At 41.1% G+C, this 15,883-nt stretch overlaps 1 long non-coding RNA gene across 2 annotated transcripts in view; it reads left to right on the top strand.

Moving 5' to 3' along the window:
- LOC117796351 overlaps nucleotides 1-2,731 on the top strand; it is a 28,228-nt gene extending 25,497 nt beyond the window's left edge. For both annotated transcript variants that reach the window (XR_004620771.1, XR_004620769.1), the window contains one exon: nucleotides 2,409-2,731. This is a non-coding gene — a long non-coding RNA (uncharacterized LOC117796351). The remainder of the gene's footprint in view (nucleotides 1-2,408) is intronic.
- The last annotated feature ends 13,152 nt before the right edge of the window (nucleotides 2,732-15,883 follow it).

Genomic DNA, 15,883 nt, shown 5'->3' with positions numbered 1-15,883 from the left:
AAGAACTTCTCAAACTCAATACACGAGAAACAAATAAACAAATCATAAAATGGGCAGAAGATATGAACAGACACTTTTCCAATGAAGACATACAAATGGCTAACAGACACATGAAAAAATGTTCAAAATCATTAGCCATCAGGGAAATTCAAATCAAAACCACACTGAGATACCACCTTACGCCAGTTAGAATGGCAAAGATAGACAAGGCAAGAAACAACAATTGTTGGAGAGGATGTGGAGAAAGGGGATCCCTCCTACATTGTTGGTGGGAATGCAAGTTGGTACAGCCACTCTGGAAAACAGTGTGGAGGTCCCTTAAAAAGTTAAAAATTGAACTACCCTATGACCCAGCCATTGCACTACTGGGTGTTTACCCCAAAGATACAGACGTAGTAAAGAGAAGGGCCATATGCACCCCAATGTTCATAGCTGCATTGTCCACAATAGCCAAATCATGGAAGGAGCCGAGATGCCCTTCAACAGATGACTGGATTAAGAAGCTGTGGTCCATATATACAATGGAATATTACTCAGCTATCAGAAAGAACGAATTCTCAACATTTGCTGCAACATGGACGGCACTGGAGGAGATAATGCTAAGTGAAATAAGTCAAGCAGAGAAAGACAATTATCATATGATTTCTCTCATCTATGGAACATAAGAACTAGGATGATCGGTAGGGGAAGAAAGGGATAAAGAAAAGGGGGGTAATCAGAAGGGGGAATGAAACATGAGAGACTATGGACTATGAGAAACAAACTGAAGACTTCAGAGGGGAGGGGGTGGGGGAATGGGATAGACTGGTGATGGGTAGTAAGGAGGGCACGTATTGCATGGTGCACTGGGTGTTATACGCAACTAATGAAGCATCAAACTTTACATCAGAATCAGGGGATGTACTGTATGGTGATTAACATAATATAATAAAATAAAATTAATTATAAAAAAAAACAAAAAAAAAACCAGAAAGGTGATGAAAAACTAAAAAAAAAAAAAAAAAAAAAAAGAGTTGAACATTTAACTGGCTGCGCCCCAAGCACCCTTATGTTTGATTTTTAAGCTGGGACTTGAGTGTATGGGTAATCATGCTATCATTGCCTACACATTTTTGTGTGGCTGAAGTATTTTGTAAGGATTTATAAAGCAAAAGAGAAGTTCAGCAACTGGCTGAAAGTCACACAGCTATGAAAGAGAAGGCAGAGCTGGGTTCAACCCCAGGTCCACTGCAACTCGAGGCTGCTGCGTACTTAGATCTCATACCAACTGGGCAACGCCGAAGTCTTCTTGGAGAAATACAGCTCGGCTGGGAAAGATGGGGTTGATTGGGAACCCCAGGACTATACTAGGCACCATTGCGTGCTGGTGGGGTAGAGAGGACAGAAGCCAGGGGGCCTGTGTTCTGTGGTGAAGGAACCACTTAGAGGAAAGATAAACAAGCTCACCAGAGTCCCCTTCTCTGCTTCTGCTGCTGCTGCTACATGCAGGCTCCCCCAGACAATGGAACAAGATGTTATATTAAAAAAACAAAAAAACAAAAAAAACCCTAGTTTATTAACCACTTCAATATAGAAATGAAGCTAAGCAAAGAAGCTGTAAAATTCCATCACAAGCCTAATTCCTCTTACAGATAATGTCTAGAAATAACTGGATGCTGGCTACACAATTAATTTGTGGTACACTTTTAAAGTGCTGCTATATTAAAGTTCTTAAAATTGACTTCACAGTATGTTCCTCTTCTCCCCAATCCTCCCTCTTTACCACAGAGATCTATCATTGGAATTGAGCCTGGGAAACCTATATCTTTATATATTTTACTGTACACTACAGATTTATTATCTCTGACTTGACTGATCAATATATTCTTAGCATCGAGCATAGATCCTGGCATGTGGTGGGCAGTCAAGAAATATTTGTTGAACGGAATATGCGAAATATTATCTGTTGTTTGCATTATTTATTTTTTTTATGGGAGGCAATGGAGCATAGTGATTGAGTCTTAGCAAGGAGTCAGTGGTTGGGAAGAAGGCCAGTAGAGTCATTCCACCTCTCCAGAAACTTTCCTCATCACTGATGGCACTTTGGGCAAATGACTTAACCTCTCTTAGTCCAGTTTCAGCTTCAGAAAAACTGGGATAATATCAATGCCTCTCACTTAAGGTTGTTAGAATTAAATGAGATAATACCTCTAAAATGCCTATAATAGTGCTAGGTACATAGTAAGTGCTCAATAAATGTTAGCTATTATTGAGATCATTTTTTATTCCCACTACATAATCTTTGTTTTTACGAGGGAGGTATACACTGTTTGTCTCATTTCTTTCTGAATAGGTTCATTTTTAAAAAATGCCTTATGGGGCTACCCACCTCTTTTTTTTTCCTTATCAAAATCTCTCTTTCTTAACAGCAAAGTCACCATTCACCTACCATTGCAGAAGAAAAATGGCTTTAATCTCAAAGGCAACATTAAAAATAGGGCAAAAGAAAACAAATCAATAAAGGCAAAGGTCGTAGGAACAGATGATTTGAACATACAGCAATACTCCTGAGCACTGGCTTATACACACGGATTTAAAAAGAAATACGCAAATAAGCAGAACATCTGGAAGATGAAATCTGGAAGAGAAATTACATGACTTGGATACCGACATCGAAACAATTTTGTATGTCAATCTTTTTAAAGACTCCATGTAACTGAAAAGCCTTGAAATAAAAAACTATATCCAAAGATTTCACTTTCCAGCAACGTGATTTCCTTTCCTTAGAAGCCAGATTTCCTTTCCTTAGAAGCCACACATACATACACTCACAGTCTCACACACACACACACGCACGCACACAGACACACACAGACACACACACACACACACACACACACACACACACACCATGCCCTGAATCACCTATATTCTCTACCATGGAAAATTCAGAGGTTGCTTTAAAATAAGATACCAGGGCTGAGGTTCAGATAAGCATGTGATTTCTTCTTGTTCCTCTTCATCAACAGACGCGGCCAATGTGTCATTAAAAAAATAGTTGTTTTAATCATGGTCAGGATTTTTCAAATGATTGCTTTATGTATAGGAAGAAGTTATGGAAATCAATCACTTAGGACAGCAGCTTTGAAACATTTTTTACCATGGAGTAAAGGAATTCCGGAGTAAAGAATTCATTTCCTTGCAACCCAAATGTTCTATTTTAATTCATTTTTTAAATGTTAGTTGTGACTCACTAAATTTATTTTCACAATCCACTAATGGGTCATGACCTACTGTTTGGAAAACACTGTCTTAGGATGTTCGATCTAAACTGTCCCACTGAAGTAACAGAGAAAAGGGAAAGTCTTGGGGAGATTGGGAGAGAAGGTTAAGAGAAGGAATATGAGGGCCTTGCCCAAGTGTGAAATCTCTTAGAAGTTTCTTTATTCACTTTTAAGATTTATCCCACTTTGGCATTAGCCATCAAACAGAACCGTTGGTTTTCTAGAAAAGGTTTTCGATCCCCCAGCATAATAAAACAGATGCTCCAGGGACATGTGCTGTTTTCTCCCAGAGCCACCTCTCCCAGGGGATATGCATGCTGCAGTCTGCAAAGCAGGGTGTCTTGGATGATAAATTTACCCCCAGATACTACATGAATTTGCTCAAGGCTCAGGGCCTTTTGACTGTCTGACAATCATTCAGCACAGGTCACGTGGATGATCTCACCAAGAAGATGAGGACGCCTCCCTTTCGTCAACAGATGTCTGTCTTGAGTGCGGCCCTTTGCCTTTCTCTGGCCCTTGTAGGCCTGATGGCTGGAAAGGGGAGAGCCTAACTCCATGACTCAGAACTCATTAGCCCACACCACACACGCGGAGCCTCCCGGCGGCCACGATGGCAGGAAGGGCACAGCAGGGCTAACGAGGTCACCCTGCGATGGGCTGAGCAGAGTTGGTCATGATGAGCCAGAAGATGAATGTGGAGCCATGGAATCAATCATTTTGAAGGGAGAACATGTTCATTCTTCTTTTTCCATGCAGTTGGCTTGACAGCGGTTTGACATCATCTCTGCCCTGAATGGGCCATCACCCAGATCACAGTGTGCCAGAAGGAAAATGGAAAAAAGAAGTAAATAAACCAAGGGAGGGAGAGCCTCTGGCATTTTTGAAAGCACTTCCTTTTCTCACTTGATATCCGAGGATCCCAGTAGCTGTTTGGGATCCAAAGAGAAGACGAAATGATGTGGATACTATGTCTTCTCAATGAGAAACTCTGAAAGCTCAAACTTTCCCATTGTGAAAGGACACCCAGAAATCTGGTTTTAGATTTATGAGTAAATTACAGAAAGAAAGAAAAAAAAAGAAAGAAAGAAAAGAAACAACAAAACCTCAATAGAAACCCAAGAAAGATCCTTTTACTAAACTAGACCCATTGATATAGATACAGATATAGATAGATCTAAGCAATGAGGCTTAAGCAAAAAGAGTTTGTAAACCCAATGGGGAAAATTGCTGCAATAAACCATTTAAATGTGAATATAAACTTGAAGTCTCTCTCTCTCTCTCTTTTTCTTCTACTACGCTGGCTATCATTCCCAACCATAAACCAGGTCCTGGAACTAAGGTAGATTTCAGCAGAATGCCTTATTGTAGTGGTAAAAAGGACCCCACAATTTGAAAAGTCAAGCCTTCTCTGTTTAAAAGCACGAAGGGTTTTATTTTTTTCATCATTAAAAGAATAAAGTACATATGTGGCTATCTTGACTTTCGGGAGCTTGAACACTGTGTTTCTCTAACTGAAGACGTAGCAATGAATTCCAAGTTGAAGAAATTATTTCAGGCAGAAGTAGCCACTAAATAATATTTAATTACCCTCAAGGAAAAAAAAATACTGAGGTTGGCTGCAGAATTTGAATGCGAAGTTATAAAATATAGGGACATGAATCTTCTTGCTTTCTGGGACATTTCTGTCTGCCAGACATGTTAAAATCCTGGATTCAAAACATATAATCGAAAATGTTTCATCTGAGAGGTTTTTTTTTTAATACATAAAATTAAAAAGTCAAATCCAATAGCAAAACTTTCTGGTTAAAAGATTAAAAAGATTGTTGGATGGCCTGTAAGTATGCTTTTGGATGATTTCTGAAATAAAGTTACGTGACAGGAAAATACTTAGAAAGTGCAGGTTTGCTTCTGCGGGCACACAGGTGTGGAGAGGGAAAGGTTAGCATGCCTGCCTTTCATCAGGACTTCCTTCCCCTGTGGGGCCTCCCCTCTGACCAGAAAGCCCCACAGCCATACCAGCCGCCTGCTCACATTGTGACTGTCTTAGAAAGTAAGGGAAGCCGGCACACATTACCCGTGTGTGGTAGTCCCATGCGAAGCAGGGTACGAGGGATGTCAGCATGCTCTCGACATCACCACGCTAGTTACAAAATGCATGTACTTGTTACTTTCGTATAGCATTTTCTGATACAGTCACTCTTTCTTTAATCACCCGACAATTAAATGAAGCCAAGAAATAGCATTCCCATGCTTTAAAGGAAGAATTTGAGAGGCAGGGTGGTTTTGCGGTGATATCCTCCTTTATAAATTTTCGCAGCACGCTGAATGTTTCCTTTATGGTGTTTACCACACTCGTAATTAATACTGTTTGTCTTGCTGTCTGGGCTGTGAACTTCCGGAGAACAGGGATCGTTGCCTGCCTTGCTTATCACCAAATACCCAGCATAATGCCTGGCACAGGTGCGGTCAAGAAAGATCTGACAACTGAGTACACGTATGAGTAACATTTTCCCAAGTCTCACAGGAAATAATGGACACAACCAAGATTTGAACCTCTGTCTTGTACTGGAAATTCCTCCTTCCTTCCACTTTATCGATGTAAGGGCAAATATGTGTCTTCCTATCAGCCTTTTATGGCTCCGAAACTGGAGCTCTGGATAAGTAAATGGAAGCCAGAGTACATGGGAAGATACAATTAAAGAGGACATCCTTGCACAAAGTCACTGGAAATCTCAGATTATCCTTGCAGGGTTTTGGCCTCTGGGTTTGGAGCTCAGCATCCTCTGCACAAAAGAGGGCATTTAAAACATTTCCCCCCCTCGCTGGCAGTGTCTGAAAATAAGTATTTGAATTTGTCTCAAGTGTGTCCTGAGAATGACCTGATTCAGATACATGTTTTATTTCCTAAAATCAAGGTTTTCTGAGCCTTCCCAGACAGAGCCGGTTTAGCGGCTGGGAGCAGAGCTGCAGTCCCTCGAGAGCGGAACGGATCCGTGGCCGGGCTCTCCACTCGCAGGAGCAGAACCATGCCTGCGGGTTCCAGCCTGCGCAGCCCAAATCCATCCTGCGGAAAACTGAACCCAGTAGACTGTCCTGCTGCCTTTCTGGCAAAGTTAACTCAATTTGGGGGTCGGTCCGGTTTAAGCGAATGAACCAGCAGACAGAATGAAGACTGCCTCCTTTTCTTGTGTCTTGCTCAATCCCTACCCGCCCTCACTCCCCACGTCCTCGTCTCAGTGCTCCTAGCCCCCAGCGTCTCTTCCCACCATCCCTCGTCCCTCCCTGCGGTGGCTTCAGGTCTCTCTCCAATCACGGTAAAATACTTTGCCTTGTTCTCCTTTGTCTTCCGCGGAAAGGATATTGAACGTACAATAGCTGGACAATAACATCTTGATTATTCCTCAGGTAAGGCAGTAGCCTTTCTCAAAGGCTTATGGTTTAAAGAAGCATATTTAAGGGCCTCGGCTCAAGATTTACTCTGTGAAGATTCAAATCCCGGGCGTCCCCCTTAGAGCGCTACACCTCTACCCCAAGCTTATTGACTTATTTCATTGTCTCATTTGCAAAAGTGATGATCATAATAATAACTAGCTTAAAATGTCGTTATGAGGATTAAACAAAACACACCGCAAAGCCTGGCACCTGAAATTTAATAAGAGTTTAATGGATGCTAGATTTTTATTATTTAATGATTCTTGTTAACAAAGTATTATTATAAAGAATTTTAAATTGGTATTAAAATATTTAAATTGTGATTATTTAAACTGTCATGATGCTTATTTATCAAGCATCACAAGGCTGTTGCTATGTTCAGGACAGCTTCACGGTGGAGAGTGGGGTTCTAGAATCAGGCTGCCTGAGTGGGACGCTGGATCTGCGAAGTACCAGCTCCGTGACTTGAGTACTCAGTTATTCCTTTCCTTACATTCGCGTCCGAAAAATGGGAGTAATAATAGCACGTACTTGGCGGAGGTGTGAGACTTAGGTCCATACACACCCTAGCACTTAGCACGGGGCCTTGGCACGCTGAGCCCCGTATAGGTGTGAGCGAGGACTACCACTCCCACACTGCCGTTGGGGCCGCTGGGGCTGCTGGGACCGCAGCGGTGGCGGCGGCTGCCCCTCCCACAGCCACCTCCGTCACCACCGTTCCTACCTCCACGCCCACCACCTCTATCACTACTGCCACTGTTAAAGAGGATCTTCCAAGTCTTCTCAAAATTCTTTGACTCTACTGGGTCTGGGCCAGACCTAACTCTTAAATGGGAGGTATTCTTAAAGGAGCAATATTTTTCACACGACCTTGCAATATTCAGTTTCTGGGCTCCAGGGTGCCAGGCAGAGCTTTCGGAGCCACGACTGTGTTGCTTCCGAAATTCCAAGAGCAGCCTAGGGGAATGAACAGAGCCAACAGGTCCCTCAGAGGAACTGAACACTCTCTGGATTCTAACTCATATCTTAATCCCCCGGAGCTCTACCAATGTGGCCTTGGGGGGAGTTATCCTCTGGCTCTGACTTGCTTCCTAAGACCTGGCAGAGAAAGCTGTCCTCTACAGGTACCCTGACCACACGCTTTTTACAGCTTCGGTTTTTACTGAACCATGGGACACAAATGGGACCTGGAGAGGCAGCACCTTCCGAGGGAGGACAAGACAGGCACCGATCTCAAGGAGGAGAGTGGCCTGGGTTAGAATCCAGACTCCTGTAATGATCATCTCTTGAATCTTAGGTGAGTCCCTTAACTTACCTGAGAATCGGTTTCATGATCTATAATACTATTTGATTTAATAAATACCTCATGGAATTATTGCAAAAATTCGATCAGTTAACTAAGCTATTTGAAAACTCATTGCAAGATGTCTGGCCCTCAATAAACATTAGTTGCATTTGAATCTAAATCTAAACCTTTGATAGCCAGCCTCCAGAAAACTCTTCGTTTGACCTTTGGCAACACTTCTAGGAGAGGAATGTTGTGTGTTGGCCACAAACATGCCCTCATCTGCCAGGGAGGATTTGGATATACATTTGCCTCTTCATTCTGTTTAATCACTTCTTCTATCTACTGGGGGTGTTGCCTCTAAATGGACAGCTTCTTCTAGCCCCGCTATGCACATCTGTATTTTCAGCCAAGACCTCTACTCTTCTTCATTCTGCCCTCACCTCTCACCAGCCCTCTGATTATTCCTTTCTTACTGTGGTTAAGAAGTAGGATAAGCTTTTTCTATTGCAAACAAACTACGTTATCCAGGCACCATCAAAATGTAAAAGTAAAAGGTATCATTGTTGCCCACTGCAACTGTCTAAACCTTTTTTATTATCCTCAATCCTGACCTCATAATTCTCAGTCTTGGCACATTACTACATCTCTTAGTCTGCAGTGTGATATATAATTATTTCTGTGTAATTTTCCACAAACACATTCTAGCTGTCCCAAAAGAGAAAAACTTATTTTTTTCTGATCCATAGAACTATATTTTGAAATCATTATACAATGCTTATAACTATGAATTTTTCTGCTGAAAAGCTGATGGTAAATAGTTGAATGTGATGGTAAGTCTATGAAAACTAGTGTGCAGATAAAAGATTAAGTAGCAAGCAGGTTTTGGCATTATTCATGGGCTCATTGGTTAGGATTTAGAATAAGAATGAACTTTCTCCTCACATGAAAAAGCCCATTTACTTTCTTCTTTTAGCCTTGGAAATAGTGGCTTCCTTTAGCTAGGTAAATAATTCTAGAGAAAAATGAAAAGGGATATTTCAAAGTGTATAGTTTAATGTTATCCAATGGCATGTGAGTATCATTATTTAAGACAGAATTTAATGTTGAATAATGTATAAATCCACCTCCTGGAGACGATTATATGATTTTTTGATGTTCCACAAAACTGAAATTATAATTTCTGATAGCCTGAGATATTACCTTCATGGCGTTACCAATAATGGGGTTTGGTTTGGTAGAAAGCTCTTCATATGCGCATGTCTTATTCTTTTATTTCAACTTTTCTTATAAAGGAACCTGCCCAGTTCTCTTTTCTTACATGTGGGAAAGAAATCTGTATTGTTAGTTAATACATGCAGAAGGTGTGGTATTTTGGGTCCTGAGTAGACAAGTCTAATGCTTGACATTCCCTGCTGTAAATGCTGGCATGCCAGGATGATCTTTAGCTGGTAAATGCTGAAGATTATGTCAAGCCTAGACTTGGCATCTGGCATCACTGGTCTCTTTCCACTCTGGGATCACTGTTGATTCTGCTTCTAGAGCTGTCTTTCAAAATCAAAGATCATGTCACTGTGTCACTTAAAATCCTTTATTAGCACCAACAGTGTAGAGCATGTATCCATCAGCATGCCACCCACAAGCCTTCTAAGCCCTGCTGACCCATCTTTACTTTTCCAGTTTCTTCTCTCCCAGCCTCCACTTCAAATGTGACGTCCCAGCCTAACCGGATATTTGTGGTTCTCTGAATGCACCAACTCCTTTGGTTTCCATGTCTTTGCACCTTGGTCATCAAATGTTCCCCCTTGATCATATTCACCTCCTTCTGACCAGTACTTGACTGTGGTTCAATTAAGGAACAGCTTCTAACTTTAAGAGAAAGCACCTCTTCTCTGAATCCTTTTTTGATTCTTCAGTCCTTGAGTAGATTGTGTCCTTCCCTCTCTTCTCTCCTTCATGCTACCCTAGTGTTTTAGAGCTTTGTATCTCGCTCTAGTATAGCACTTTACACATTGTACTTTAACTATTTGTCTGCCCTACTTCCTGACTTCTCCCTTATAAATTTGAGTAAAAGTTTGTGCCTAGTCATCATTGTCTCCAAGTGAGAGACTAATCAGCACTGAGTAGTCATTCAAAAACTATTTGATGGACGAATGGTCTATATTTTCACCATCAAGGTTAAGAAATTAGTAACATTTGTATAAAATTGGAGCTGAAGCAACTTGACATATAAAGCAGCAAATGAGTGAAAACAAATGCTCCAAGGACAACCAACTTCTTCTCTCTTGAAAGAGGACTGTCAATTAATGATTCATCTTTACTAGGAATTATATTCAAGCTTTCTGAATGTTTGAAAACAATGATGGTTCTTTTCTAGTTTCAAATTAATATTGCTTTTTAGTAAAACTTCAAAAATATTATATATAAAAGTATCTCAATAAAGTTGTTAAAAAAATAAAGACTTCAAGAACAATAGTTGGGGCGCCTGGGTGGCATAGCGGTTAAACATCTGCCTTCGGCTCAGGGTGTGATCCCGGGGTTATGGGATGGAGCCCCACATCAGGCTCCTCCGCTATGAGCCGGCTTCTTCCTCTCCCACTCCCCCTGCTTGTGTTCCCTCTCTCGCTGGCTGTCTCTATCTCTGTTGAATAAATAAATAAAATCTTTAAAAAAAAAAAAAAAGACTTCAAGAACAAAAACAATATTTTAGAGGGGCGCCTGGGTGGCTCGGTCCTTAAGCATCTGCCTTCGGCTTCAGGGCATATCCCAGAGTCCTGGGATCAAGTCCCACATCAGGCTCCCTGCTCTCTGCTGGGAGGCTGCTTCTTCCTCCCCTGCTTGTGTTCCCTCTCTCGCTGACTGTCTCTCTCTCTCTGTCAAATAAATAAATAAAATCTTAAAAAAAATTTTTTAGAAGCCTATCAGCATATCATATACTACATGGAACTGTGCTAGAAACTTTAACAGGAAAAACAACTATGTTCCATTTGTGAAAGCTTAGAATTGACCTCTAACAAGAAATAATAAGTCAGAAACAAACTATTTAAAGGTAGGTAGTCCAGTTGTTTATTAGTTATCATCGACTTTTAATTAAGCATGGAGCCAAGTGTTTTCATGTATAGGAGACACTGCAATATTATGTCTAGGACCTTAGACTCTGGAGTCAGCCTGCCCCATTCAAAATGCAGCTCTGCCACCCTGAAATCTTCGATGAGGTAATCAACCATGCAATTCAGGTGTACAATCTAATGTATACCTGATTTTCCTCGTCAGTCTCAATTTTCTCATCAGTCAAATGGAGCTAATAATAGTACCTACTTCACAGGGTTAATGTGAGGATTAAATTGGAAAACCCACCTAAAGAACTTAGCAAGCAGTCAATTTTCAGTAAATATCAGATGTTGTTATAATTTGCCCAGTTAAAAAAGGAAAGATGATGGGTTTACTTAAACAAGGGAATATGTAGAATGGCTCTATACACCAAAATATATTATAGTGCAATAGGGCCAACACATCTGAGACATGGATTCTCAGAATCTGGTTAAAATTTTCGTTCTTAAAGAAGGGTGGGGAGGAAAGGAATAGAATTCCTCTAGAATTCCAGGATGACCTAGCTAATCGCCCCCATATGGTGTAGGAGGAACCACAAGGAGCAGCTGTAGAGCGAACACAGGACTGACCCTGAGCGTTAGCTCTAGCGATAGTTGCTTCTACTCGGGTACTTCCTTTCTGCTCTCCAGAAAAAGGGGGGGAAATTGTGGTGGTTGCCAGAGGCAGGGCTGGAAGGTGGGAAAAATGGATAAAGATGGCCAAAAGGTCCAACTTTCCATTATAAAATAAATAAATCTTGGGGATGTAATGTACAGCATGGTGACTAGAGTTAATAAGACTGTATTGTATATTTGAAAGTTGCTAAGAGAGTAGATCTTAAAAGTTCTCGTCACACACACAAAGTGTAACTATGTGGGGCGCCTGGGTGGCACAGCGGTTAAGTGTCTGCCTTCGGCTCAGGGCGTGATCCCGGGGTTATGGGATCCAGTCCCACATCAGGCTCCTCCGCTGTGAGCCTGCTTCTTCCTCTCCCACTCCCCCTGCTTGTGTTCCCTCTCTCGCTGGCTGTCTCTATCTCTGTCAAATAAATAAATAAAAATCTTTAAAAAAACAAAACAAAACAAAGTGTAACTATGTGTGGTGATGGATGTTAATCTAGACTTACGGTGGTGATCATTTTACAATATATATAAATATCATCTCATTGTATTGTATACCTGAAACTAATACAATGTGTATGTTGATTATATTTCAATTTTTAAAAATTGGAAGATAAGAACTAGAAAGGAAGTTAGATTTCTAACAACATTAGGAGTAACAACCACAAAACCTTTGTCTATTGCAGATATCATACAAGTGGATTCTTCCCAGATATTAGAAAATTCGGGAGTCCAAGGCATATTTACATTTCCAAAGTGGAGGTTTTATCTTTATCTTTGTTTTTAAATAATAGGTACTTCATTATACTTTTCTTTCTCCTTTTGTGTATGTTTGATAATTTGTATATTTTTTTAAAGTCCGTGTCAAATATGAATAGCACCACAACTGATTTTTTTTAATACAAAAATATTTCTACTTCTGGACTTCACTTGAAGTCAGATGGAATAGCCTGAATTGGGTTTTCCTTTTGTAAAATCTTACTTCTTGTTTTGTACTTGGGTGATAGATATTTTCATTTTAATTTCACTCTGGCAGCTAGTTCTTGCACTTAGGTTAGGTTTCTTTTACCTACTTGTTGCTTGTCTCTTGCTAAATTTATTGTTGTTGTTGCTGCCACTTCTGTGAAGTTGGAACCCCCTGGGTCTAAACACTTACCATCATGGAATTGTAAAGCTCTTCACCATAGGAGTTGACTCTGAAAAGGCCTCAACTCCCCTGCAGACCACTTCTAGAGGGTTTGAAGCTAGTGGTCTGGGCGACTTCTTCTTCTGTTCTTCCTGAGGACCTAAAAAACTGTCTCAAGCTCTTTCTCCTGTGAGAATAGGAGGTGTTGAAAGTTGAAGCCTTACCAAATGATTGATAGTGTATCCAAAAAATAAGGCCCAAGAGCAAATAGCAAACTGAGAATCCATGGCAGGACTCCAGGAGCAAAAACAAAAAAATCCAGAAAGAGAAGAGGCATAGCAAAAATAATCAGGGATGAGTGAGCGGAGAGAGGCAGAAGGTATGAAGTGCACAGTGATTCATGTGTTTTCCTTTGTCTGTTTTTTTTCACAAGAGGGTTTGAATTCCTTGATTTCCCTAGCTTGCTACCATAGTTAGCTCGAAACCCTCTCTGAGGTTTACCTAAGGGCTCCTTAATTCCCTGACACATTCAAACTAAAGACAAAATAAGAATAAAAACCAAAACCCAGTAAAAAAAAAATTAATTCAGATTTCCTTAGACACAGAGTAGAGCAGAGAATCATCTCTATTTACACAATTGTCTTTATAGACTTAGAGAAAGAGTAACAGTTGAATAAAAATTCAGTGGTGGAATGGGCCATAAACTTACCATGCATAGAGAATTGAGTGAGCAAAGAAAAACAGCTTCTTTGCTTCTATAGACGTGATCAAATCTCCTTCATGAACCCTAACTCCACCGGGAGATGAGGAGGCAGGTTTTAAATGTACCAAATAATGGGGTCCCAATATGTTTCCACTTAAATAGTCTCTTTTGAATGACTCAGTGCTTTTCAGGCAATTTCTCAGTCTTGTAGATTTGTCTTTCCTTTTCCTTGTTTATCTTCAAGATGTCATCTGTTATGGGGGAGTGACAGCTCACAGCTCGATAGACTTTGTGGGGGGCCTCAGATCTGCAGACTGTCAGAAGGTCTGCCTGGCTTCTGCCATGAAGTTGGAACCGGATCTAGTTTCTGGACTATAATCTGCTGAGATATGCTGGCTAATAACTTAGAACTCACATCTAAAGTCTGGGTTTACAGCATCCAGAAGCGAAGTCCCTGCAAAGCCTCGTTGCTTCAGCTGGAGGATGTGGCTGATCCACCATGCTCTCGGCACTTCTGTGTCCCCTGGGGGCACCGAGCCTCACTGCTCAGCCTGAGGGGTAGAAGTGGCATCACTCCTGCTTTCCTAAAATCCAGTCATTTCTATGATCATTTTACTTTCCTTCTTCTCTTTCTTTTCTCTCCCTCTCCCTTTTCTTCTTTAAATTAGTTACCTCAGAGAGTACCACCTCAATGTGTTGTTTTTTGTTGGCTCAATGTATGTACCCTATGTGGGTACATTCTGGGAAGGGACGGTATGCTGGAGTGTAATGAACTCAGCACAGCTGAATTCAGATGCCTGTCCTCACAGGTTCCCGTGATGAAATCATTTGCCTCACCAAGCCTCTACTTCCTCATCCTAAAGGTGAAGATAACAATGTTTATGTGATAAGATAGTCCTGAAGGTAGCATCAGGCATCTCAGTCTTAACATGTGCAAAATTATACTCTTGATTTTCCACCCTACAGAACTAGTCCTCCTCCATTTTTTTTTTAAGTAATCTCTACACCCGATATGGGGGTTTGAACTCATGACCCCAAGATCAAGAGTCACATGCTCTACCAACTGAGCCAGCCAGGTGTCCCTCCTCCTCTAATCTTTCCGTCTCAATAAATGGCAATTCCTTCCTGCAAATATTCAAGGCAAAACCATTCAGATGGGCTTTGGTTTTTCTCTTACTTTCTTACCACATCCAATTCCTTGAAAAATCCAGTCACTCTACTAATTATGTGGAATTTGACCACTCCTCATCATCTTCCCCTTTAGCACCCTGGTCCAAGGAGAAATGACCCACCATCTCCTAGGTTAGGTAATAACAAATGCTGCTTCAGAATATCTCAGTGGTTCAATGCCAGAAAAGTCTGTTCTACACTCTTGATCAATGTCAGCTGTCATCTATCTCAGCAGTGAGCTTGGGAACACCCTCTTTCATCCCCGTGGCCCTGCACCTTCAACACTGGGATCAAAGCTGCAGAAGCAAAGGAGCATGGAGGTGACACGTGGGAGATTTGGGGGCCAGGCCTGGAAGTGGTGGACATCGCTTTACTCACATTCCAGAAGTCAGAAAGCAGTTAAATGGCCATACCTAACTGCAGCAGAGCTGGGAAGAAGTCTAGCTGTGCACTTAGGAGAAGAGAAAATGGGTTTAGTAAATAGCGAGGCAATCTCTACCACTCTCAACCTAGACATTAATTGCAAACGTTCTTTAATTGGCTTTCCTGTTTTTACCTTTGTGCTCTCCCAATTCTTTTTCTCAACATGTCAACCTAATGATCCTTCAAAACGTCATTCAGATCATTTCCCTCCTTTGCTCAACACCTTCCAATGGCTTTTCATCTCTTGTGTGTATTCCAAAGCCCTTATCTACTTCTCTCCCACTTTCTTGATTCCTTTCTTAGCCTTCTCCACACATGCTCACTCCAGTACCACCACACTGGCGGCCATAGTCTCCTTCAAATATGCCAAGCACATCGCATTTCCTCTTTCCCCTGCCCAGAACACTCTTTCCCGCGGATACTCTCAGAGCTCACTGTCATCTTGCCTTCAGATCTATGTTCAAACTCCAGCTTACTAAGCAGCCTTTTTAAGAGCCAATCCAGGAAGACTGTCTCTCCACTCTCTTTTGCATTCCACTTAACATATTATATATTTGTTTCTATGTTTAGTGTCTCTCTTCCAAGATTAGAGTATCTTCTGTCTTACGAGGAAGAATATCATTTTATCCCTAGGCTCTTGATCCTAAGGTAGTGCACAGAACAGGCGCTTGACCAATATTCTTTTTAACTATTGAAAAAGTGAATGATTTAGTAAGTGAATTAACTGTTAAGCACACAGCCTGGCAAAAAGTAATCAATAAATGATAG

Source organism: Ailuropoda melanoleuca, chromosome 15, assembly GCF_002007445.2.
Source record: "Ailuropoda melanoleuca isolate Jingjing chromosome 15, ASM200744v2, whole genome shotgun sequence".
Taxonomy (NCBI): Eukaryota; Metazoa; Chordata; class Mammalia; order Carnivora; family Ursidae; genus Ailuropoda; species Ailuropoda melanoleuca.
The sequence above is the reverse complement of the archived record's forward strand: the minus strand, read 5'-3'. Positions and strand labels throughout refer to the sequence as shown.